At 43.6% G+C, this 27,489-nt stretch overlaps 1 protein-coding gene across 1 annotated transcript in view; it reads left to right on the top strand.

Annotated features, from left to right (window-relative positions):
* The window catches only part of LOC138266189 (solute carrier family 2, facilitated glucose transporter member 11-like), a 307,604-nt gene that overhangs the window by 27,595 nt on the left and 252,520 nt on the right, over nt 1-27,489 (top strand). The window lies entirely within an intron of this gene.

Raw genomic sequence — 27,489 nt, forward strand, 5'->3', positions numbered from 1 at the left:
CATTTGTTTGGGTGGGCTCTCATTATCCTACATGTGATTCTTGGCTTTCTAGGCAGCAGGATAGCTAATGGTGTGGGGGACTAAGTTTGACCCACTTGTAAATAACTCTGTCACCCAGATATTCTATTTAGCTCAGACAGACTAGCAGTGCCTCTGGTCTCCCACAACAGAGGAATGTTTAGAAGTCCAAGCCCATGACATCTTTGGGACTTCTCAGGGAAGTGGTGGTCACTCAGGTCCTACACATTTCTATCTTTTCCGGTATGTTCCCATACACAAATGACACAGACAGTATTTGTTTGATATGAAGTTTCATTGTACAACTGACTTGTAGGAATTTAGGTGTGAGCCCCAATAACCAAAACAATACACACAGTTAGAACTGAAATAGTCCGCAGGAGAGTAATACATTGGTACACAGCTATCATGGTGCCTAACAGTTTCTACTCTCCCTCTGCTTGTTCTATATATAGCACAGCATGTTAAGTTTGGAGCTTGGCTGTCTGAATCACAGGGGAGACATCATCCCTCATATCAGAGGAATGGGCTGGGATCTGGTTGTGCATCAGCAGCAAGGCAGGCAGCATCTAGATGTGATTTTCTGTTTGTAAACTCCCCCATGCGTGTCTTGGGACGAGGAAGTGAATTTAAAAGACATATGTCATTGTGATGACAAAGTTTCCCTACGCAGGAATGGCAAACCTTAACCCCTACCACATCTATCATCAACGAACCAGACGGTATCCTTGACTGGGGCACAGAGTGAATATGTTCTGGCAAACTCCAGTGCAGAAGTAGGCAAAACAGGGTGATTTGACTAATTGCCAACACCTTAGGACTGACTATTTGCTACATTAACTGATAGGAAGGGCAATGAGATTCATTTAGTGCAAAGTGCTCTGAGGCACTTAGATGTGAGCAAATGAGTATAAGTACATTCAGGGTAAGATGCACAAAGGCCTCCAGCCTGAGGCTATTGCGCAAAGTATACGTTTCACTTGCCACGCTACACTTTGACTGACTGTGGGTGTTGTGACTGCCCTGCCAGCACACTTGCCTCACAGGCCCTGCACCACACACTTTTTATTCACATTGCTTGATCTGTACATGTTAGGTGGCATGACCTATGTATGTCAATGTTAGGATGTGGTATGGATGTAAACATTGTTGATGTTTGTATCTGATGGGGTCTCATGTGTGTCTTACTGGATTGGCCTGTTTATCGTATGAATGTCCTATTTTTTGGTTAGACTGTGCAGATGTGTTTCATTGACCAGTTGCCTGTGTCCCCTCGTCAATGTTGTTGTCTGAGCAGTATGACATTTGTGATGTAGCATTGTTAGGCAGGCACGTGAGGGACCCTGACGTATGCAGCATGTGTGTGTCGTTAGTGCTGTGTGACTCCTATTGCTGTTTACTTAGGCTTATGTATGTGTCAGTTATGGACATTCGGCATTTAAGTGTACTGGTACCTTTGTCTTATTTCTAGGAGTAGTTGCAGATGTCATCCTCACCCCCTAATTTAGGTATGTATGTTCCAGGGTGGGGTTCCTGCCATTTGGTACTATAGCTGCCCAGAGATGAGAGGTGTTATTGTCAACTGTGGTGGCAGTTAAGTTGCAGTTGTTGTATTTGCTACTGCATTACAGGTAGGGACCTAGTTGATGGGGAATAGTTTGTGCAAAACAAGTGCCTGGATGTGGATTCAGGGTAGTGTCCTTCCCACCTGTCACTGGTTTCCCTTGGCTCTCTTGTTGTAATTACAGGATGTCCCCGTGGGACTGTAGTGGTGGCAGTATTTTGTCGTGCCCCGGCTATGGTCAGTACTGGGCATTCCCCCCTGCCGTGCCCCTTTCCCCATGCCACTTCATATATGTGCTAAGTTACATGCATTGTGTAGTAGGTATCCCCCCCCTGCTTACAGTCCCCATTATTGCATTGTAATTCCCCATGCGACTTACCCTGCATGTGCGTAGTGTCGTGGTAGTCTGCGCTGTCCAGTCCTTGTATCCCTGTGACGATCTCCTCCGGGATGACGGCTGCGACCATCTCCTCCATGTGGTCCAGGGCCTCCTGTTGTGCTGGACTCCCCCCTCCAGTCTGCATTGCTGCCTTCCTGTTCCTGGCCATTTTCTCTTTGGTCCTACGTTTACAGTCATGCCAGCGTTTCTTACACTCGGTGACTGTCCGGCGTTCTTCAGCCACACTGTTTATCTTGTCCACAATTTCTTTCCAGATGGCCTCTCTCCTACTGAGTGGCAATTTTGAGGATATGAAAAGTTGGTGCTGGTGTTCCGTCACCTCTTTCACCAGGATTTCCTGCTCCTCTGCACTGAAGCGACACTTTCTTTTTTTCTTTAACATGTCCTGGTTCCTGTATGCTTCCTCCTGGATGGTTCCTGGTCTGCTCTCATCCTCCTGGGGTCTGTTGGGGCATCTAGGATCCATTTTGGGTCTCCTCTCCTGTAAGTGCAGTTTTCGCGCAAAAATGTCACGCAATAGTGTGAAAAAAACCGGCGTTTTCACGATTTCGCTGTCGTAAATCGACCCACAGTGATTTGCGTCACTTTTACGTGGGTTTCCCTTACGACAGACCGACGCTGTGTGCGTCACGAAATAATGACTCCCACCTGTTGGTTGCGCCGCCGTACGTCAAAGTATAAATTTGACGCCCGAATGGCGCATCCAAATGGCGTTAGACGGCGCAAATTTTTTTGACGCAAAACTGCGATAGCGCAGTTTTGCGTCAAAAAGTATAAATATGGCCCTTGGTCACTGCTCTGAAACAGAAAAAGGAGGGAGAAGAAGGCAGAGCTCACCACTAGCGAGCAAGAATTTTTAAAGGACAGGGCAACCAACAAATGAAGTTGCTTTAACCCACAGTATAAGTATACTTAAGTATACACCAGTTTGAACGCTAGCGCTTGACCTAAAAAGCGCCACAAAGGGAGGAAGCTGCAAGAGTGAGCCGAAGGGGCGAGGAGTGACTGTAAATGGATTAAAGAGTTCCACTGGCTTAGTATTCTGTGCTTGCTCATTTAATTGCAACAGCTGCTTGTTTCAAAAGAGAGCTTTGGGCACTGACACGTTTATATTTGGAAATTAAGCAATGCCCACAACTTAATCGAATTAACAAACATGAATTATATGCATTACTGAGTTTCCAAACATTGTTCACCATTCTAAGTTTTAAATAGATAAATGGAACTTTACCGCCCAACATTCGCTACACCAGCACCTTAAATGAAATATCATTAAACAACAAAGTAATTAACCTGTAACAAAACGAAACCTGGATTGCTCTAAAAAAGGCAGTCCATTTCAGTCTTGATTCAGTGTAATGAGAGTGCCCTCTTCTGACTATAAATAAAAAAAAATCTGTTTTTGCATGCCGCTTTTTTTAATGTAATCACGTGTAGAGAATGTTATTCAAAGATCTACAACAGAAATTTAAATTATTTTGTTATTGCAAAAATACAGAATCCAAAGGCTTTGTTCAATTTTTGTTAGATTTCAGATTCAACCATAAATCAGTTTGGATTCGTTAGGCGGCTGTTGTATTTCCCTTTAACCGCATTTTATATGGGACACAATTCCAACCATGGTACAAAATCTCAGTCGTCCACTTTTTTCATTGTGCGCTTAATGAAAGTGTTCAGTGGCATAGTATATATCGGCGCCTAATTGCCTATTCATCTTCAGAACTATGTGCTTTAAACTGCTTTTTGGAATTTCAATATATTTTTTTAATCAAATGGGCATTCTAAAATCTAAACCACAAACGTAGGTAAACAATTAAAAAAAGAAACAAACATCATAAATTTTAAAATTATGATATCTATTATTGAGCATTTTGATTGAACTGCGTGCTATTTGCACACAAGACAATACTTATGCATAAAAAACATTGTAAAGGAGGCATCCTCATTCCCCCTGTTTTAGTTTGGATATGAAAAGTAACAGCTGTGGATTATGTTTTAAATTAGGTGAGTTTTTTAAAGGTCAAAACCGGAGATATATATTTCACAGGACCACCAGACTTGCATTGGTGATCAGACCGCCTCAGCCATGGCGGTCTAACCTCCACATTACGTGGTTAACGGGCAGACCTGCCTACCTATCGACATCCCCACCAGGATCCACCGGGCTGATGGTGGTCCTAGTTGTAATCAGCCAGGGCAGCCCTATTGATTACAATGTTGTTCTCCACCATGAAAAGGCAGGCGGAGGACAACCGCAGGCGGCCTCAGAGGGGCCCCTGCACTGCCCATTGCAAGGGCAGTGCAGGGGTCCCCCTGCCCAGCACAGTACGCTGTGCAGACATTGTGCATTTCAAGGGTGCTGGTGCACCCAGTGTGCAGCAGCATTGCCGCCGGCGCAATTATGAGCTGGGAACATTGCTGTCGCACCTTTCCCACTGGGCTGACTGGTGGAAACCTTGTGAGAAAGTTGTAAGGGGACAGGTGGGGAGATTGCCAGCACTGTGGTGGTCTCCTTGTCGGGAGTTAAGTGCACTGATGTTTTCATCCGCCAAACTCATAATGACCTCACCCTAGTTTCTATAGAAACAGCTGTTTTTACTTGCCTATATCTAATCTTCACAACAATTTCCCCCCAAAATAGATAGTCACATGAGTTGCTGTCTGGAAAGTTTTGGGGTGATCTGTCAAGTGGGGGCTGAGATAAAGGTGGGGTGAAATTTAGAGTGTTTCCAATGTTAATTACCATAAGAAAAATTGAACAGCAATAGCGCCAAAACCACTGGACGGAATTACACCAAATTTGGCAGAAAGGTAGCTCCTGGCGCAGAAAGAGCCCTTTTTGATATTTGGTGTAAATCCGTTCAGTAGTTTTTGAGAAATTTAAGAAAATCCAAATTTGTGTATATAGGGATGCAAAGGACCCGCGACCCCTCCCAATCTCATGCTGAGATCTGATTGGCTGCCAACACTTCAACAAGGAAGTGTTGGCAGCCATGTTGGGACTTGGCTTCAGCCAAGTCCCAGAAAAAAACAAAAAAAAGAGACGAGGGTATGAACACCATGACCCCTCAGCTCTGGTGCTGGGGCACCAAAGGGCCCCCCCACCCCACCCCCAGAGCTAAAAAGCATTTTTAAAAAACTTTTTATCACAAATTCACAATGAGGTGGCACATCTGCGGTAAAATGTTTTTAAAAAAAAGAAGCACAGGCCCCTGCCCTTGTTTTTAAATAATCCCCTGGGTGGGCCAGGTCCCGGGGGCAGTGATTTGTTTTTAATCGGGTGGGCCTCCTGCCCCCCCACACCCCAAGGACCACCACCTCCCTGGGACAAAATGCTTTTATAATGTGGCGGAGGCCTGATAGCCTCTCCCTCAGCCCTGGGGACCAACACCTCCCCGGGGTGAAATATTCACATATGTGTGGGGGCCACACCGCACCCCGTGCCCCAGAGACCACCTCCCAGGGCATTACAGAAATTGGATGCGGGGATGTGTGCGAGTCCCCTGCAGCCACGGGGAACACCACACCTCCCAGGGTCAGTTAACCAATAAGGTGCGGGGGCTGCAGGGCACAGCCTGCCCCAGGGACCACCACACCCCAGGGCATTACAGGAATTGGGTGTGGTGATTTGTGCGGGCCCCCTGCAGCCCAGTGACCACCACCTTCCGGGGCAAATAGTAGAATAAGTAAAGGGTGTCCATTTCGGACCCCAGTTAGTACTTGGGACCACTGCCACTGTTCAATAATAAAATTAATCCTCAAAAATACAACTTGCCTAATAATTCTGCACTCCCTGTACATGTTAGAGGGGGGCTGTGCAGCCCCCCTTGAGGAGCTACTGATAGCCCTGGGGACCGCCACCCCCCCAGGCCAGCACCTGCTATGTCCCGGGGTGCCCACTCCAGGCACATAGCTGTTTGCTGTGGCTTGACTGCAGCTTTGACAGCTGCAGCTACGTCACAGCAAACACTCTGCTTTTTGACAGCGGGACCTGTCAAGTAGGTCCTGCTCTCAAAAGTGGAGTTTTCATCTCTCTTCCCTGCACACAGATATGGGTGCAGGGAACAGATATGAAATCTTTGCTCCAGCAAGCACGGAGCTTCTACTTAAAACAGCTGTCTGCTTGCTGGAGCAATAGGACAAATGGGGAAGGCCTTGAGGCTTTTCCTCTGGTCCCAGATAGCACATAAAGGGTTAAAAGAAATGAGAAAAAAAACTAAATCGCTCACTGAGTATTGAGGGTTCGATTCTAGGTGTGTCCCTGGCCATTTTCCTCCTTTATTATTTTTTTGTATTCAAATGTTTAAGGATCATAATGGAAGGTGATCTTACTCTTTTTAATTGACAAATACATTTTTCTTTTTACTTTGTGCAGAAATATCTCATTCTAAATATATAATCCATCAAAGCCTACAAAACTCTCTATCTCTCTCCTTGTCACTCTCTTTCTGTCTCTCTCTTTCAATCTCTTTCTCTCACCCCCCCACTCAGACCCCTATGCAGCCACTCAGGCAATGACTCTTTTAACATACAGCCCATAATGGGCAACTCATAGTTCTCATCAGCTAGTTATGTTTCCTACATTGTAATTCTCCCTTTCTGGACAACTATAATGTTTGTGATAACCCATCACCAGTGAGTAAAACTTTATTCGACTGCTGCCTCTTGTTCATTTTGGAGAGAGGAGGTCTATAGATGGGTGTGGAGATCCTCCTCCATATTCGTCCCATATGGCGTCTCAGAGTACAAGTGCAATACGTATTTTGACTCCTACTGCCTGAGTGCCTTATTTCTGTCACCTCCTCTGGAGTTCACTGGGATAGCATCTATTACAAAATGTTTCAGACCACTTATATCAAATTGATGTTCCTCAGTGAAATGTGTAGCCAGAGTCCATGTCTTATCTTTATGTCTGATCACCCTCAAATGTTGCAACACTCTCTTATGTACCGGGAGTATAGTACTCCCTATGTACACAAGTCTGCATGGGCACTGGAGAACATACACAGCATAGTCTGTTCTACAGTAATATCTAGTAAAAGGTGTCTTATACTCTTTAGTGTTCACCCTATGCTGGCACGCTTTACATCTCTTACATTTGTAAAATCCTTGTCTCTTGTCCAGCCATGTTGCTTTGGCTGCGGGGAATGATCTCAGGACTACTCCTGACCAGGGCCTGCTTCATCGATCGTGCCTCGGTGAATGCTATTCCCGGCCGATGGGTGGCTACTCTCCCCAATACTGCATCACTTCTTACTATGTGCCAGTGCTTCTGTAAGATGGATCTAATCTTTCCCTCTTGATTGTTATATGCTGTAATTAATCTGCAATGGGGGCCTACTTTAGAGCTACACAATTTGATATCTTCTTGTTGTGTCCTCCCATTCCCAAATGAAAGGAGTTCTCTGAGGATATGCTACACTTTTCTCCTGGCACTCTCAATACTCTCCTTGGAGTATCCTCTTTCCCTGAATCTCCTGGACAGGAGCTGCAATGCCTTATCTTCCTCTACACTCTCACTACAATTATGCTTGACTCTTAAACTTTCCCCATAAGGTATGGTCTTAACCAAACTGCAGGGATGTAGGCCCGAGGCATGGAGCTGGGTATTTCCTTCGACTTGGTGCTCGACAGACTACAGCCACATTCAAAGCGACAAATATATATATATATATATATATATGTATATATATATATTACCTACTGGCGGTCACCTGTATGTAGTTATAGTTAGGACTTAGTTTCCCTAGGAAGCACGTTTTTTGTTTTGCCAATACCTTTGGCATCACTTGATGAATCTTCAGGAAATATTCAAAACGTATACTTCAGCGGGTTCAGTTGCTGTCTTGAAAGTTTTGGGGTGATCTGTCAAGCGGGGGCTGAGAAAAAGGGGGGTTCCAAAATGCATTTTCCCCATTCATTTGTCCGTAAGGGCTGTAGACACATCTACAGCCCAAACCACTGAACGAAATTACACTTAGAAGCTAGATCCTCTTCCACAGAACTTTGACAGCTCCTGCCCAGCCAGAGCAAACACTCTGCTTCCAGCGGACTAGAGCTGTTAAAGTGCTCTTGCCCACTGGAAGCAGAGGTTTCATCTCTTCGCTTGCCTGCTCACATGCAGGCAGGGAAAGAGATTAAACTATTGCTCTTGCACACAGAGAGCTGCATGTTTAGCAGATCCCTGAGTACAACAGAAATGCCAGCTCCCGCAGAAAGCGGGGAGCCAGCTGGGACTGCTGGGGCCTTGAAGCTCCCCCTGCAGTCCCATTGCACACTGAGTGCCCTGGGGAGCACCCAGTGGACATAGTTGGGCCACTGAGGGATGGGGTCGCTGGGGATGAAATCAACCGAGGAAGGGGGCTGCGCGGCCCCCTCCTCCATTTCTGTCCAGACCCTGGAGGATGGGGTTCTCTGGCCAAAATCAGCTGACGCAGCCCTCTCCCCTAAAGTCCATGGTTCTCCCTTTAAACTGATATGAGTATGCAAATGTGCAAATCACCTTGGAAGCTGCGCCACTTTACTAGTATGTAAGTGGCTTCATGCCTTTTGGCAGGATGATGCACAGCTTACCAAGCGGCCCTCCAGTGCATTTCTTGCTGATTTTGGTGGCGAGTTCTTGATGGCAAGAAATATGAGGACTTCTGCACAAAACAAAGAAGCACTTACGTCATACAGTTAAAAGGAAGGACCCTGGTTTGGTGGAGATTTATGTCTTTGTAGTCTTGTTGCCCTCTCTATAGGAGGATTCATGTTATCATGGAATTCTAGAGAAAGAAGCAACAGGAACAAGCATGTTGCCAAACCGCATGCAAGGTCACTGGTAATGTTTCCTTGTGCTACATTACACAGCTGTAGCATTACACAGCTGTACTGGAAAATGCATGGACATTTACCCAAGAAGGCAGACAGAAACTCCACTTGGGTAGGTATTTTGTGCAAAGCTGTGGACTCTTGTTAGATAAAAAGGTCAGGTGAGGTTCCTTTGTGGCCAAGTCACTCACACAGCTACTGACACACCCACACAGACACTCACATACCCACTCACAGACACACTCAAACACTCACTCAGACACTCATGCACCCACTCACACACCCACTCACAGATCCACTTAGACACTCATACACCCACTCACAGATCAACTCAGACATTTACACACACCCACTCACAGACCCTCTCAAACATTCATGCACTGACTCACAGACCCACTCAGAGATTCACACACTCACAGACCCACTCAGAGACTCATGCACCCACTCACAGACCCACTCAGAGGCTCACACACACTCACACACCCACTCAGAGACTCATGCACCCACTCACAGACCATTCAGACACTCATGCATCCACTAACAGACCCACTCAGAGACTCACACAATCACTCACAGACCCACTTAGCCACTCATGAACCCATTCACAGACCCACTCAGACACTTGTGTGCCCCCTCACAGACCCACTTAGACACTCATACACCCATTCACAGATCCACTCAGACATTCAACCATCCACTCACTGACTCTCCCAGATATTCATGCACCCATTCACAGATCCACTCAGGCTCCCACGTCCACTCACGGTCCCATTCAAAGATTCATGCACCTACTCACAGACCCACTAAGAGACCCATTCACCTACTCACAGAGCCACTCAGACATTCACACACACACTCACAGACCCACTCACACTCATACACACCAACTCACAGACCCACACAGACACTCACACACACACTCATAGACACTCACACCCTTTCTCACACGCAGAGACTCCCTCTTAGACCTACTCTCACACCCAGACAAACAGTGTGACACCCACTCACACCCAGAGACATCCTTTCACATCTATTCTCACACCCAGACAGTCGCTACGGCCAACTCCTGGTACGCATGGCCAAAGGCTGTGCTAATTGCGTGGTTGAGTGGTAATAGGCATTGGCGTTGACGTCCAGAAGCCGTGTGCAGCAGTGTTTGGGTTAATGTATGGTAATTAAAATTACTTTCCGTGAAAAAAAAACCCCAAAGAAATTCACTGAAATAAATGAAGGTTACAGGAGCGTTATTGTTAGGAAATAGAATTAAAAAAAAAAAAACATAGAAATTAACTTAAGAAAACCAAAGGTTACAGGGGCGTTATAGTTAGGGTCTGAATTTACAGGCACAAAACCTTAGAAATTCAGCAGTTATAGTTAGATTTATTTCTAGTAACTATAACTCTTGCCCTACAGTAACTATCACTCCCACCCTCGCCATGCACTGCTAATTACCCCAGATATCACAACACTTTTTTAACACCAATAAAAATATCAATGAAACATTAGCAGTCAACTTATTGGAAAAAAAAGACTTTGCTTTCCTGTGCTGAGCAGTCCCAATGTAAGAGTGTTATATGCCTTTACATTTAGACTTTCCCTGCCTTTTTACTTAACTTGACTTACAAACTGAGTAGATTTATGCTAATTCATTAGTGAACTATATGTGGTTGGCTAATTCCTTTATGTTATGATGTCTCGCAATTGGCTTTGTTTTTATGTATTATTGATTTTGATTTCAATCTAACTAACTACTTTTTACCTTCCGTTATGATTTTTGATTTTGAATAAACGTTTATGGTTTACGTTTTTGGACTTTGAATATTGACCTGTGAAGATTTTCTTTATTTGTTCTAGTGCCCCCATCCTTTGGTACTCACAGGGCTCTTATCCTTCTCATCGGCCCTTTTAAAAAGCAACAACATTTCAAATATCAACAACAGTGGGTCTGCCTGTAGGGCCCTTTGCTAGTTCGTAGGATTTTATACATTGTGTAAAATGTTGCTATTCTAAGTTTTGTATTAACTAAAAAAATATCTTCAATTAGGACTTGCAATTCGCACCAAGGTTCTAAAAGTTATTTTAGTTCTTTCAAATATGTGTTTGTAGGGCCACGGAGTAACTGACAATAGATGTTTCGATGTTATAAATGGTTATAAACGTCAGTTACGTAATCAGCCATTTATAAAGGCAGCAAGTCCTCTACTGTATTAAAAGGCAATTTGGATGGTGAGCTAGATAATGGATATAATTATTGGTGATAGTAGTTATACTATAGCTTTACAGATAGGGCCACTGGAATTATGCCATTCTGTTTCCACTGTTCTTTCTGCGCAATTTGGTTTTACTGTATTTGTCTCATAATCCATAATCTGCTGCTTAATTTGCAGATTTCAAAAAAACTGTTTGTAGCTCAAATTAATCACAATGCATTACAAAAAACTGAAACAAATGGTGCCCCCTTACAAAAGTTAATTGGTTACCTTTCAGGTGATTGCTGTATTCCAGTGTTATACTTGCATTTAGGAGGTTAAACATTTGCTCAGGAAATATTAACTGGTGTTAAAATTTCTGAGTGGAGAAATAACACTGCCACAGAATAGAATGTATCATGCTGCATAATTGGATTTTTTATCCCACATAACGTAGTCAAACAAACGAAAAAATGATCATTGAATATAATGTTAATCGAACAATGGTGGGTGCTTCCTAGCAGGCAGGAGTACGGTACGCAGAACAAGCACAGAACCCCATTTTCTTACTACACATTATAGGAAAATAAGTTATTGGCGAAAAGAAAGGGTACTATTGTGTTTTCCTATTGTTATTATTGCTGTAACTTGAAGACCTAAAATGGGATAAAGAATGGAAAATGAATTAGATAACCTTTGGCCCCCCAGGCCCTTGCACTCCCAGTGCTAACCTCTCAGAGCAGAGTCCAGAGAAAGTGGAGCCGGAGTCTGGGGAGCTTGTGAACAAGATCCATGAAGCTTAAGGCCAGACTTGCACAGCTGTCCATAAGCTTGGTGCTGTCCTGATCTCAGAGAGCAGAGCCTGGGCCACCAAGAGTAAGGATATTAGGAGTACTTATGATTTTGGTACTGTACATCTTGTACTGATCTCTGGGAACATATTCTGGGAAACTAAAAGAAGGAAGTTGAGCTTGCTGTTTTCATTCAGTACTGATCTAAGTGGGCAGAGTCTGGGAAACGAGGAACACGAATTTCAGTGCGGAGCATGGGCGTGGTGCCGTGCATTCAGTAGTGATCTAAGAGCAGATACTTGAAAATTTGAAACAAAGAGTACAGCACGTGGCCAACTTGGATCTCCCACAAGTCTTCAGCTGTAATACCTGCTATTTCACTTACAATTATATTTATGAAAAAGCGGTAAAACTTGGATAGGGGCTCAGTAAGTGGAAATCGCAAAAAATGTTGCCCCTCTCCCCACGGAAGATGTGAAGATGGGCAATTTAGACTCCTATATCTCACAGATATTCTTATGTGTTTGTCTGAATGTGAGATTGTGTTACACTACTGATCCACCCCAGATCTCTATGATCAGACAGCCTGGTACCTATCATTGGCTGCAGACTCTCCTTTTAACGCACCGGGCATTTGCCCAGTGGCCTGGAGCTATTGGAGGCCGTTTTTAAAGCCCATGGGCAGTACTGATGCCTCGGTCACTTCTCCCAGCTCCCTGAGGTTAATGGCAGCAAGCACTGGTGATGGAGAAAGAGAGATAGGGAGGTGGAGTGAAAGAGATCAGAGAGGGAGAAGAGAGAGAGGAGAGAATGGGAGAGAGCAAGAGTTTACGTGGGGTAGGCCCCTTCGGATGCCAGGCCTGGCAGTGGTTGAAAGCTGGTGTTGAAGCGGGTCTCTATCTGGCCTTAGATTCTGTCCTAAATTTGCAGGGAAAAACATTGCTCGATTTCTGACCAATGGCTGTACAAACCGTTGAGACCTTTTTCAGCAAGGTAGCTTTTGAATCACTTTACTGATTTTATGGTTTGCTGATTTTATGGTGCATTGAATTCATGTCTATCCTTCACCGAGATTTTACTTCATGCCCGACGGTAACATTTTTCTATAAACCGTTCTAGTTTTCTGTGAACTGTTAACCAATTGCCAAAATATTCACAAACAACAAAGGGCCGTTTTTCTGCTGACTCTACACACTCTGCTAATATTTCAGAGCTCTGAAGTTGAGTTAAAGGCAGTGCGAGTTTCTCACTGTGCCTATCAGTGGGGCTTAAAGGTGTTCAGAATACATGCTCATCCAGTCCTTGGCCTCTCTGCGGATCGCCCAGAGCAATGGTCACGAATACCAATTGTAATTAGGATTCTAGATACCAGTGGAGGAAAGCAGCACAGAGCTGCCAAATTATTTACAGTGCAAAGGTAAATGAATGCCGTGCTTACGAGTGAGTGGAGGACTAGTGTCTGTTTAGGGGGGTGGTGAAGTTAAGGAGGTGCAAGGACGTGCATGCAAGAGAGAGTGAAACGAGGGTGCAGAAGAGGAAAGAGATGAGGTTTGAAATATGCAAATGAAGTATTTCAGAAAGATGTGAGAAGCAAAGGGTATGCCACACAGAGAGTTGACTGGGGAAAGTGGTGTAAAGAAGAGAACATGAGTAATTGTGACATTTAGAAGATCACTGTCCTTTCCACAGACTCCAGTAATGTTTAATTCCCAGTCTGAAATTCATAGAATTCGAACATTTTCGGTGCAAATTATCTACAACAAAATCACTGTTATTCGTTTGTCTGAATTGGCTAACTAGTATTGGCAAAACCAATAGGCTTGGCTTATTTTAGGTGCACTTCTATTATTGCATGATATGTCTGGATGAAAAACAAAAAGCTCATAGAATGGTATACTATGAAAGCACAGGATCTTAATTTACATGCTCTGTGGCCACACCCTTAATTACATAGGCCATGCCTCCTCTTAGATACACTTCATAGGCCATGACTATTTTATAGGCCCCCACTTTTGTCATCCCACATAAAGCCATGAGAAAGAGAGAGGATGGATTGATGGATGGAGAAAGCTAGAGTGAGGAGATGAAGAGAGCGGGGCTGATTTGATCACTTTAACCAGGGCTGCTTTTGCTTAACCAGTCAGGCTCTTTCATCATGCACACCACTCTATGATATTTATAACAGAACCTCTTCATTGAAAGGGGTCGGCACAGTTCATGAGGATCTGAAGGCCCAGCAGCGACACTCCAAGAAAAAGCCACTTGCTCCATCTGCATGTGCTTTATCAGTGGTTCAAATAGGCAGATTCTGTCTACCACTTAGTACTTGCAATTCTTTAATGGGGGAGAACCTATACTTCTCAGCACTGCTGCAATCCATTTAATGGGAGAGTATCAGCACTTTACAGGAGCAAACAGGTAGTTTAAAGGGTTTCTGCATGTGTGCATTTCCGTTTAAAGCACTAGGATTTACACTGCTCCGGTGACCCTAGACTGTTGGCATGCCTCAAGCCTTCCACATATGAAGACGTATAAGAGTGTAGAAGCTGTGAGATATCCTACCAACAATGCAAGTAGGGTTTAGACCGAGGAAAATAATAGAAGCCTGGTAAGAGATTAGCAAACATGGTAGAGATTCTGAGAGTACCGAAAATAGTGCTAGGAGGTATGTGCGAGGAGGACAGGGAGAAGCTACAGCTTCTCCCCGTGGGACTACTGTGTATGAGCTGCAGAGAGTCCAGACACATAGTGAGCATTGTATAAGCCAGAAGGAGGAAGCTGAGCAGGAGTACAAGGTAAGAGGAAGTAATCTCTAGAAGGGGAGTCCAAGTCCAAAGAGCAAGTTACTTGATCAAGGCATCATGAGGGTACTTACAGTAACACTTTACATGATAACTTTTACTGAGTCGCTGCACACATACAAAAATCGGAATGGCATATATTCACTTGCAGCAGGGCACACGATTCATAACTAGCAGGCCTTGTCACTGATCTTTTCCTCAGCTCGTCCTTCCCATTCTGAGGAGCACAGCAATGATGAGAAGCCCGAGACATTGGAACCCACAGTAACAATAGCCCATTTTGGTAGCCCCTTTGAGGTGCCTCCCACTTTTCTATGCAAATAGTATTTCTATGTTCCTTGGCTTTATGAAGCTATGGTTGAAGACACAAGAGATGACGCATAATTTTGGTTGTACCATCATTTGTTTTAGGAGTCACATAATGATGTAATCGACAATACATTTACAGTAGTAAATTATTAGTTCATGTATATGTGTTTTTTAATGTTTGATTTTAACATCGTGAATTGTAGTACTCATGCATATTTTTATTCATGTATTCTGATTTTAGTTTTATGTTGAAAACGCAATTTCTTTTTTCATTTATAATTGCAAGATGCACTTATAGTCATGTATTTCGAATGTGCATCGAATGTTTCATTAAGTTAGCATAACCACAGGCCTGAAACATTTGGGGGCATATTTAAGAAAAGTGGTGCTGCACACAGGTGTTAAAAGTGCCAAAGAATGGCGCAAAGACATCTCTGAGATTTCCTTGCACCATTTTTGGGTCCCCTAATGGGGGAACACCCCCTTTGCATACATTATGCCTGGCATAATGTTGCGCAAGGGGTTACAAAGTGGCGCAATGCAAGCATTGCGCCACTTTGTAAATAAGGTGCAGCGTTTTTGGCCTTCTAACGCCACATTAGCGTCATCATAATGACGCTAATGTGGCGTCGGAATGGCAGTAGGGGCTCTTAAATATGCCCCTTGGTCTCTTGTGTTTGACCCCTACGTGGAGTTTTGTTTGAGTTGCAATATTCTTTCTTTGCAGGTGCGTTTGTGCAAGTCTACAGTTAATGAAAGGCATATTGTGTACTAGAGATAGTGTGGGGCAGGAGGATACTTTGGCAAGAACAAGGAATGCTAACAAACTGAGAAGAAAAGACTCATTTGTGTACCACGCACCAAGAGATATTCAATTCGTGGGATAAGAACTTAAAGGGAGTCGCCAATTTCTACTGTGCAAGGAAGATGGAAAACTAATGACGTGGCTTTCTTGTATTCACCTAGTTAGAAGAGGACAGATTCCCATGAGACTTGGAGGGGTACAGACCTTTCTTCTTTCTATTCCTTTTTGTGGCTTTATGCTATGCAGCACCTCTGTATCAGAACTTCTACTGAGGTTTCTGTTATTCTGCCACTGTCCTATATTTCCTGAGACTTCATTAAGATTTCCCTTTAGTTCAGTTTTGGAGATTTAGATCAATTTAGTTTCTTCAATGATTAGACAAGAAGACCACATTTATATACTGATCATCAGATTCTGTCTCTCATTTTTTGTATTGCCTCAATTGAAATTCTCATATGCCTTATGCTTATACGATTTAACTTCATTTGATATTTTACCTCACCTTGGTGATTTTGTACTTATATAGCATGTTTTTAGATTAATTTACATCAGTTTGGCTCCATTTTGTAATAAACGTTTAACTTTATCCTCTGTTTCATGGATTTAATTTGTGACCAAATAGGTTACACTGTTAATTGAACTGAAAGGTTTATTTTATCTCTCCTTTACCGTTTAAGCATCCTAAAAAGGTCCATCGGAAGATGGGAAGTAAGAGCAAGGGCCCAGAGCATCATCACAAGTGATAAAGCACTAGTTCCAGCCACTGCTTACCATAAATAAACACCATCATGTAGGCCTTTATAAGTACAATACATAGCATATATAAAGCACTGAATAGGTCTGTTATTTTCTTCTGCTATGTAAAGTATGGCTATAGGAATTGCTAAAAGCAAAGGTACTGGGTGAAATGCTTCCAACATTTCTCAGCCATTGGTGATCGCTTGGGCTGCGTTACAGTTCATTGTTTTTCATGTTCCATGCCACTTAAAAGACTAGACATGTGCAAGATAACATTTGGTCTGCTCTAATATCGTTAACCCATCCACAACAGCAAGGCAAGGTTACCTCAAAACTGGAACACAAGCAACCCCAAACCAGTTTTTGGTTGGTTAGACCTCATCAATGAGTTATATCTTGCATCCTGGGATCTACTGATCACAAGACTCCTGTCTAGGAATGCCTGTTGCACTTGGGGCATCACACTAAGGAAAACACAAAGGTGAGAAGTGAAATGCTTTTCCATTGTCTCAAACTCTTTCAATTGCCCAGGCTGCATTCCCATGGTATTGAAATAGATTCAATATTGGTGGCACAGTTGTACTTGTGGTTTGTTGCTGGTGGTAAGCCTTACGATTCCCTTAAGTTCTCCTTGTATGTGATGTTTCTGTCTTTGTGACTTTGTTGTCCCTGGTTGTCTTTCTATGACTGTGGTTTCCTAATTCATATCTTCATATTTAATCTCTGCACTTGTTATGTTACTCGCTATCAGCTGTTTTGGCTCAATGTTTGGTGGGTTTATCTTTAGTTTTCTGCTTTCGCAGGGTTGATTTTGTTGAACTGCTGGTTTATCCTGTTCTTGTGCTCCTTGTCAGTGTTAGCATTCTGGTTGGAATTCCACTGTATTGATTGCTGCAAGATGTCAGTGTTGTGCAGAGACGTAGGTATCAGGTGACTCTTGTTTATGGATAGGCCAATTAATATGTTTGTTCAGGTGGGTATCTTGTAATGCTTATTTTTAATGTACATTTGTATTGGGATCCATGTTTTCCCAAGCCATCCTTCAGTTGCATCTTTTGCTATCTCTCATACTTTGACTCTTCTCTCTCACAAAGTCCCTTGATTTCTAGCACATATCCTGCTTTTGTAATTAACATTCATTCTTTCTTCTTCGCCTGTATATATATAAGTGTGTAATATTCTTCTATTGCATCTGTGGTACAGTTGTGGGTGACCCCTACCTAAAGGGACTTCCATTAGGCAACTCTTCATCAGGTCCACGGACACTGGTGCCATGTCATACCACCCAAAGAGTTTCTGAATTCAAGGTTGTTTGGCACATTCATTGTTGTTGAGCTACACCCTGGGCTGTGATAATCTTCGATGGCATTCGTTACATTTTGTAGAGCTCTCTGCAATGTTGTGTTGTGCTCCTGTGCCCAACAATTTCTGCCACCATTATCTGTCCCAAACAAATTGTTTGCATAGAAATGAGAAGCTATAAAATAAGCATCTGTCACTGGTCATAGACGGGCAAAATTTTGCAGTATGAAGTAGCACTGCATCTTGTAAATACTGACACTGTAGGGGGGTGGCAAATGCTGGGCATCATTATTACTTTTTCCTTCAGGATGAGGCATAACATGCTGAATCTTTGTTTTGCACATCCAATTCTGCATGTTTCTGCTTCCACTGAGTTCTCCTCAATTCAATTTCTTCCGTTTTTTTGCTGGTGAAATGTGAAAAAGGAGGTAAAACCAATGCACAGGGTTTCCTGCACAACATGTAATCAATTTAAGGTGGATATTCCTTTGTCTGCCCAAATCATGATTACGAAACTCAGAATGACCACTTTAGGGACTAGATTTCATGGGCAGTATTACGGTAAGTGCTGTGTGGCACAACTGATCTTTGACCCTCTTCTTATGCCCTGAGGGATTTCAGTATTTTAGATAGGGTGGCAGATGCGTATGTGGCTCCTTCTATAATATGGGTGACGCGCAGCAAACACATAGGCATTCCGTCATTTGCATGGGTTGTAGCCTCCATTCAAATGAGGAAACATTTGCCTCTATGCCTATGCTGTATTACAGACATGGTTACAAATAGGCCTGGCTACAGAATTCTCAATCAGGGCGGGCCTTAAAAACAGCTGGGTGGACCATGATGATGCACGGGAAAGAAGGTAAAATCAATAAAGCTTTACCAGATACATGGACGGGGGTCATTGCTGCAACGGCTATAAAAAACATCCTGCTGCACAGACCCATCAAACTACTGACTAATTGTACTACATGATGTTGAAGTTATTACTCAAACTAGAAACTTGGGTTGCACACCAAAATCTTCAGCCATTTCTTGAACAGGCTTCCTTGAATGGTTCATCAGACAATCTTTTAGCACTGTCTATGGTTGCAGATATTTTAATGCTAGGTAGCTACTGTATTCTTCCTTGATGGACATTAATACAACATTTTTTCGAGTGATAGGAACTTATTTTGGAATAAATGTATTAGCTGGAAAAATTCCATACTGCTACTAGCTATCCAGCAACTAAACAGTAGAATCTCAGTTAAAATAAATCTTAGCAGCTTCTCAGCTTAGAATCGAAATTAATAAGGGGTTGAAATAAGGCTGTGTGCTCACCCTTCTGTTGGTCAGCTTCTACGTAGCAGACTTAGGGGCTGATTTGGCCAATCATAGATGTTGATCCCCAAAACAGGTGTTAAACTTGACACCAAAATTACAATAGGCAACTGACACAATCACATGGAACGGAGTTAGCATTGATGTGCAACATCAATTAAGTGTCCTTCATATGTACAGCAAAAACAACCAGACGGCAGGAAAAACAACAAACACAAATGTTTTAGCATTTGGGAGAAAGGTCTAGAAAGAAGGGTGGTAGTAGATGAATGGTCAAGCAGTTGCCAAATTACCAGTCTACAGATACCTTGGTCTGGTTCAGTGAAAAGGGCAGTCTTCTTGTTCAATGAACATTGCAAAACCTGAAATCTACTTCTTAAATATATGCGTTGCACACATTATTTACTCACCTTGGAGGCCCAAAGAGTGTCAAAGCCAACCCTAGATGCAGCAAGGGCCATATTCTGTCCACATTGGCCTGTGCTGCAGAGGCACATTAAGGGAAACTTTGAAAGAGTTTGGGCACTGAACTATGTAGCTTGATCAAAATAGTATTCCGGTTACCTAATTCCACCTTATAAGAGCAAAGAGGACTGGATTTTAGACTATCCAAGTACATCATGGGAATAAAGCTTGTGTTGCCCTCATTTGGCACTAAAGCAGAAATTCAGATAGCCATATTGAAATCACAGCTTTTGTTGGAGTTGTTTGGCCTAAGTGCTTCCCCCATATCCTTATGGTATACATTCATACTCACATACAAAAATCACAGGCTATTCAGGAGTTGTACCAAATTAGATAGGCCCTTGATGTATTTAAAAAGATACTGACAAAACAACAAACTCAAAGAAAAAATTGCTGAGCTCGGGCTCACCACCTACTCCTGCCGTAAGCTGCAGAGATATCTGTTAGACCTGCTTTTATCTTTTATTTTTAAGATTTGGACTTTTCTCACTGGAGGAACAATTTGAAGTGTACATAAACCCAAACCTGGCAAGTTGCTGTAGATTATAGCGTAACATCAAAGAGTTTCCATTACATGTAAGGTATTGTTTCCCCAAGCTAAATAAACGTATGAAGAAGGTATATAAAATCTCCCTTCACTAGACCTGGCATACCAGACTGTGCCTTGCTTAGGTGGACAAGACCCTTCACTACAATTGGTTTTGTGTGAAACACTGGAAAGCGATATTACATAATAATGTTGCTATCTCCAGGTAGGGACTAGCTAGAAAAATGATTTAACATCTGTACTTACTATTTTTTAGAAGCCCAATTCAATAGTAAAGCTCAATTTTTAATTTGTAATAAATATTAAGGAATGTACGTTTTAGAAAGCTACCTTTTCCTTGCCTGAAACTCTTAGAAGCTAATTTGTATTAACGCTCCAGCAGTAACCTGGAGAGTAATTAGCCCGAATGAGTTGTGAACATTTCTTCCAGAGCAGAGACAAAGGTTTGGGTGTGGGGAGGTGGTTTTGTTCCTCTAGCAGGAAGACCAGTTGATGTGGGCCCAGGATCTTAATCTACTTCAAAGGGGTCTTCCCTGTCACAAGCACATGTTAGGTAACACTTGGAAAGGCTGTCCTTCCAGTCAGGCAGACACCAGACCCAGTCGGGGGCACGCTGACTCCATAAATGGGTAAAAGTGACGACAAAGGAGAGGATTGTTCATTACCCTGGCCACACCTCTGGGTGGACACACAGCCTATAAAGAAGGGGAAAAGGGTTTCCCTTTTTGGATTTTAAGAGTGAGGCAGACTTTTTTATTGTTTGTAGTAAAGCAAACAGAAACTGCTGCAAAGGTGGGTAGGGCTACCCCTGGGAATTTTTACCCCATTGTTTAGGGAGGGACCAGTAATCATCCCAACCCACTAGCTAGTGCCAGTCATATATGTTGTACCCCTAGGCACTTACTTTCTGGAGCTGTAGAAGAACAGAAGGGTATGTGACTTTAGAGGAGCCATGAAAGACTGAACCTGCTTCCTCTTGCACTCAGGACAAAGAAGTGGACTCCTGTGGGGCTACAGGGATACACACACTGCAAGAGGCCTTTTTCTCCTGAATGGGCAGGATGATCAATCTTACCTGAACCCTGATGGTGACCTTTGCGGAGTGCGTCTTGACCCTTAATTGTATCTTCCTGGACATCTCCTAACACCCCTGAAAATCTGGGTCTTAGAATTTATTTGGACTTTAAGACCTCCAGATGACCAGGGCAGCCTATCTGACCAAGGCATGACCTTGCTGGGCTAAAACTCCCACTCAGAGTTTCTCCGTAGAAACAAAACCGATTCAACGTGCCCTCGGTGAGAAGGTATCTGGCCTCATGAAATCCACCATTGGCTACGATACGATAAAACTTTATAGCGGCACACATGGCCATAAAAGCACACAAAATGTAAACACTTGCAAAGTTCATGAACCAATACACATTTACAGAACCAGTCTCTAAAAACTTAGTATACACCCATCAACCATTCAAAAACATCATGATTAAAATTAAAATGTTTAAATCAGAACAAAAATAAAAAGATTATACAATATATCACAAAGACTGTTTCCTCAAGCACCAAATCCTGAATCTATATATCTGGACACAGCATAAACAATTACTTTTTGAGTGTCTGTCTTCAATATTCTTAATGCTTCAACATGGCATAATAGCATAATATTTCGACAGACTGGAGCTATACATAGTAATCTGGGCGTCCTATAAGCGAAACAGAAAAAGAGAACTTGGGCCTCTATTTCCTCGGCTTGGCCACAAGAGGGACAGACCTTACCCATAGTCTGGTCCCTGTTGCTACTCCTAATGGTAAATGAGTGCAGTGGTAGGAAGCCATGCCTAAACTGTAAATATAACTTCTTAGCTAGGGTTGGTGGATTTAATCAAGGAAACATTCCAAACTATAGAAATCTTTAAAGCCTACAAACCTTAGAGTCACGTCACCTAATGAGGAATCCATTAATAAAGAGGAAAACATATGATCCCTATAACACTTAATGAGTTCTGCTCTGGAAAGATCCTGGCAGGCCTCAGCAGGGTTGTCCCACAGATGAAATTTGCCCATTCTTTTCAGATTATCCTTTACATAGCAAAGCCACAGGAGTCTAGCTGCCCCTGATATCCTTACTACCTCCTCCAGGGCAGATCTATAGGAAATCAGTTCAGGGGTAACCCAAATTCTCCTCCAAATAGAGTAGAGGCCTAAGGCCGATAGCCTCTGATATCTGCCTCATGCTCAGATCCAGTCTGAGAGGGACTAAAGGGGTACAAGATGGAAGATTCAGCAGCTGCCTTATAAAGCAGTTCTCAATGAGCATGAACTTGGCTAGCGGCCTGTGGCCCCAAAGCTCAGCCTCATACATATCCATCCCCAGCGCTTGCATTTTATAGATCTGAATAGAGGGACTAACTAGCTTAAAAGAGGACACCCTGTACACCCTGGAGAGCCCACTGATGTACTGGCCCAGCCTAAGGCTTAGCCTAGCCACGTGTGAAAACCAGTCCACACATTCACTAAGCTTGATCCCTTAATAGTCAAATGTTGTAACCCTCTCTAGCGGGACCTCATTTAAAGTGGGGTTAGGACAAGTCGTTTTCTGAGGTTTAAGGATCTAAGACCCTCTCCATACAAAAATAATTAAACTATCCATGACCCTTTGGATACCCATAAAAGACTTCGAAAGAAGAAGGGTGTCATCTGCAAACATCAGTGCTGGTACCTTAGGTACACTGGCGAAAGCCTGCTTGAAAGGGGCTAAGAACTTGCTTGTCCTCCATCCATTCCTGGAGCCTTTCTAAGATCACCATGGAGAATAGTTTTTGCATCACATCAATCAGGCATATAGGCCTGTAGTTACTAGGCAACAAATGGGAACTTTTCTTGTAAATGGGAGTGATCTCCGTCCTTTCCCAGGTGTTGGGATTGTCATTTCCTCCATAATAGCATTGAAAACTACACCTGGGTAAGGACCCTAAACATCCAGAACTGAGTGGAAAAGGTCCCCTGGAATCTAATCAATCCTTGGTGCATTCCTGGGGGTGAGCGTGTTGATAGCTGTCACAATTTCCTCAAGAGTCATTTTATGGTAGTCCCTCCAGCTAGTATTGGGGGACTCCCCACTTTACCTATCCAGGGCACTTACTCTATCTGCAAATGCTCCCCACTCCTTCCTCCCACCATATAGGGACTCAAAATGCTCATTCCACGTCAGTGGATATGTTGTTCTCAATAGTGGTGCTAGTCTCAGAACTCCCTGTCTCTACTATATTCTAAAAAGCTTTATAATATTTATTCCTAATGGCACTATGCAGGGACTCCTATGTGCTGTGTTCCCACTCTTTGTTAGCAGAATTGGTGGTCCTTTTATGTTTAAATCTAGCAATGTGGGTCTGGCTCCTGTCCTTGGGCTCTAGAGCCCTTAAGAGGGATTGCCTGGCTGCTTGACACTGCCTATGAAACAAAGACGGGAATCTTCTCTTACTAGCCTTAGGGCAAGCCTCCACAAAAAATAGATTTTTGAGAGTGCCACAGAGCTCCTGGTGAATTTCTGCCACTTTTGCCCAGTGGCTGAGGTTGCCCTCGGTGCTAATAACCTGGCTCAGTTCTTCAACTGAAACTCCTACTGCCCCATACAATACTTTGAGACAGGAGACTGTTCAAACTCACTCCATTTGATACTACATAAATTAAATGTTAGAGTGAGACAGCCATCCAGCTGATCTGGTTGTGTATCAGTAGCCCTTATGATTGGGAGCCTTAACTCCAGGGAGAGGGCATTGTGATTACTGTCAAGTCTGGGGAAGACCTCCTTGTCTACTACCAAAGGCCATAATCTTACATCTGCTAAAATATAGTCTATCAGTGATGTAGGTCCCTACTATTAAATGTATGGGTCCCCTGCTTGTCGGACTTGGTAAGTCCGTTACATACATGCAAAGAGAAATTTAGGGTGGGCGCATTCAGTTGGAGAGCCAGTGTAGACCACTTTTTAATTGGAGGCATGACCAACCCAAGGATGGCCCAGATCCTATCTTCAGTGCCAAGCAATCCATCATGGTCTACCCCCAGGAGGCTCAAATTGGCAATTAAAATTGACACTCAACACCTTATAAGCACTCTCCGAAGTGAAGATAAAAGTGCAGCTAACTACTCCACCACATTAGACTTATGGCTCACAGCAACAGGCCTGGAGTAGACATTAACCAAATAAAGATCTACACTTGGGGGGAAAGTAAGTTGGAGGTATAAGATGTCCCATCCAAGATCTGATGCAACCAGATTGATAGCCCTCCTGACATCCTTCCCCTCTTACCCCCAACCGCTACTTCACAAAAAAACTGCAATGCTAGGGTGCTGGAAATCCTGGATCATCCAGGTTTCTTGAAAGAAACAAATATCATATTGGTCTTCAAAAGAACTCCAATCAGGATGCTCCAACTTGCTTTTTAGGCCAGCAACATTCTATGACACCACTTTGATTATCTTTGCAATATTATCAAAGTCCTTAGGCTCCAGATCATTTGTTGGACTGTGGCCTCCATGGTTGCCCCCCTGTCTCAGGCACCCTAATACAATTATTACTTGCACCAGAGGAACGCTGAATCTCAACCTCCAGTATGCCCCCTCCTCTTTGAAAATGCTTTCTATTTTGGTTAAAAATGTCATTAGTCAAATCATAGCACAGGACTGGCTCAGGAACAACTACTTGGGGAACTAACATCTAATCTCTGGGATGATTATATACCCCGCTCATAATGGGAGGACCCAACTCTCCATGGTACTTCAATGTGGACTGCTGCTCAATTCCCTCTTTTACTACAGAATCTGAATTACCTGTGACTAGGCTATTGGCTGAAGGGAACCTGGTATCTTTAAGTCAATCCACCTCCTCCAATGCCTCACATCTATTATGAGCAGGTATCTTGTATTTCAAATTCGTAGAGCCTTGGCAGAAATGATGTTTGGACCTAGAAGCACCTGTCCGATCATTAATAACCGGGTGCATAACTTGAATATGAGAGAAGGCTTATAAAAATACGCCAACTGTAAAATAGTTATAGATGAACCTGGGGTCATGGTTCACCAGGCAAAAGACTTTGGGCCAGCTGAGGATTTCTAAAGTTAATGATGACACAGTCACCAGGTAAATCAATATCTCCCTGACCTATCCAGCTGACTCTGTGGGTCATAAGGATGTTGCTGGCCAGTGCAAGGGGAAAATTCTGGTGCCATATTGGGTAATGCAGACATTTATTGGTTAGGTCTTGCTGTGTCTCCCTTTGACCAATAATCAATTTAGGTACACCTGCAAGGATTACAACATAGGGACAGGATGCAGGGGAGAGATTAATAATTTAAGTATTTATAAGATCATAATTATCAGAATCCATATGGGCTTCCATTTGCCTGGATGCAGGATAGGTGTTTCCCTGTGTATCAGCCAGACTCCCCTCAGCCTGGCTGCTTGAAACTGAAAAACTACAAACCGGACCCTCCCAACTTCCCTGCTCCTTTGAGTTATGGGAGTTAGCCCCAGGTTTATTGTTTAGGGAGGCACAGGCTGTCTGAGTTCCTGTTTCCTTTCCTCCCCCTGCCCTTATGGGGACAGTGCTTAGTGCGGCCCTGCATATGACTTCCAGTTTGGTCAACCGATCTACCAGTGGCAAAAGCTCTGCTAATACAACAGCTTTAACTTGAACCAAGATATTCTTCATCAGAACTGATGCCCAGCAAGGCAGAAAGTTCTCCTGAAAGTTCCCTCATCGTCGACGGTGTTGAAATTCACAGTGCTAGGTATCACCTCCCCAACTCCACCCCCTGTAGTGGCCTAATCAATATGTGGACTCTTGCTCTTCCTCTTAACCACTGGGGTAGGGTCAGAGCTAGGGACCAAGGTTTTGGAATAGTTCTTATCAAAGTCCAGCCTCAGATCATCGACCCCATCTTGAGCACCTGCCAAGGTAGACCCATTCTCAGGTGGGTCCAAACAGCTAGGGGCAGGAGATTGCCCAATGGCATAGTACATGTTTCATGGCTCAGTGAAAGTCACCTACTGTTAGTTCAGTTTCTGAGGCTACCACCCCAATGGCCCTCCTTAACATCATAACAATAGAAGTTGGTTTAGATAACAGTTGCAGTGAATTGGCCCTTCCTGGGCATTTGCCCTTCCGAATTACTCTTGCTCTGCCCTCCCTTCCAGGAGCAACAGGTAGGGGCGAACTAAACACTGTAAGGCCCCTCAAAATTTGTGGAAGTTACATATCAATTACTTTCTTTCGTGCTACCCAACACAGACAGAATTGAGAGGGGGCTACGGGAAGGTAATAGGCAAAGTTCACTCACTCCCCTTCCCTCTGACAGAGGTGAAAGAGAAGGGCCCGGCCCAGCCTCGTCCAGTCGCAGTCGGGCACAGACGGGCCTGCTCTTGGGCTAGTCTTTGACCGGGTGCATTCCACGTGCATCTCATGCAGCGGGGGCTGCCTTCAATTAAATAGAATGCCTTTGATTGCGTTGGTTTAAGGGGCGGTATAAGATGGCAAGGGCTTCTGGTGCCTGAAGTCCGGGAATCACATGGGCCCTCCAGCAGCCTCCTTTCTGTTTTCCCCCCACAGTGGGTGCTGCCTTCAATTAAATAAAGCACCTCCGGTTGTGTTGGTGTAAGGGGCGGAGAAAGATGGCAAGGAATTGCACGGCCCTCCCAGCAGCCTCCTTTCAGTTTGACCCTGCGCAGTAGGTGCTGCCTTCAATTAAATAAAGCACCTCTGGGCACGTTGGTTTAAGGGGCGGTGAAAGAAGGCAAGGGCTTTGTGCCTAAAGTCCAGGAATTGCAACCCCCCCCACCAGCCTCCTTTCAGTTTGTCCCTGGATTGAACCTGCTGCGTTGCCCTGCTGGGCGATACTGAGCTCTGTAAAACAGACACAGGGCCTGATTTAGAGTTTGATGGATAGGGTTACTCCATTAAAAACATGATGGATATCCCATCTACAGTATTACAAGTACATAGAATATAGTGGAATCATAATACGGAAGACGGGACATCTGTCACGTTTGTGACAGATTAACCCCATCCACCAAACTCTAATCAGGCCCTATGTCCAAAGCTAGAAATCTTGACTGGGCAAAGGTGTCAAAAGTATTTATCCAGCAAGAGAACTTCCCTGAGCATGAATTTAGAATTTTCCTTTTCTAAGACTAAGGGCCAAATGTATGAAATCGTGTGTTTGTGATTTCCTAGTAGCAAATTTTAGTGATTTGCTCTTAGGAAATCGCAAACAATGATGTACTACAGTGTGTTTGATAATCTTTGCGATTCTGAGTGGGTCGCCAATAGACCTGCTTCCTGAATTTTATTGAGGCAGGTCGCAATTTGCGACCCATTGAGAATGGCCAAAAGTCACAGGGATGGTGGCCGGCTGGGGTCAGCAGA

Source organism: Pleurodeles waltl, chromosome 11 (genome assembly GCF_031143425.1).
Source record: "Pleurodeles waltl isolate 20211129_DDA chromosome 11, aPleWal1.hap1.20221129, whole genome shotgun sequence".
Taxonomy (NCBI): Eukaryota; Metazoa; Chordata; class Amphibia; order Caudata; family Salamandridae; genus Pleurodeles; species Pleurodeles waltl.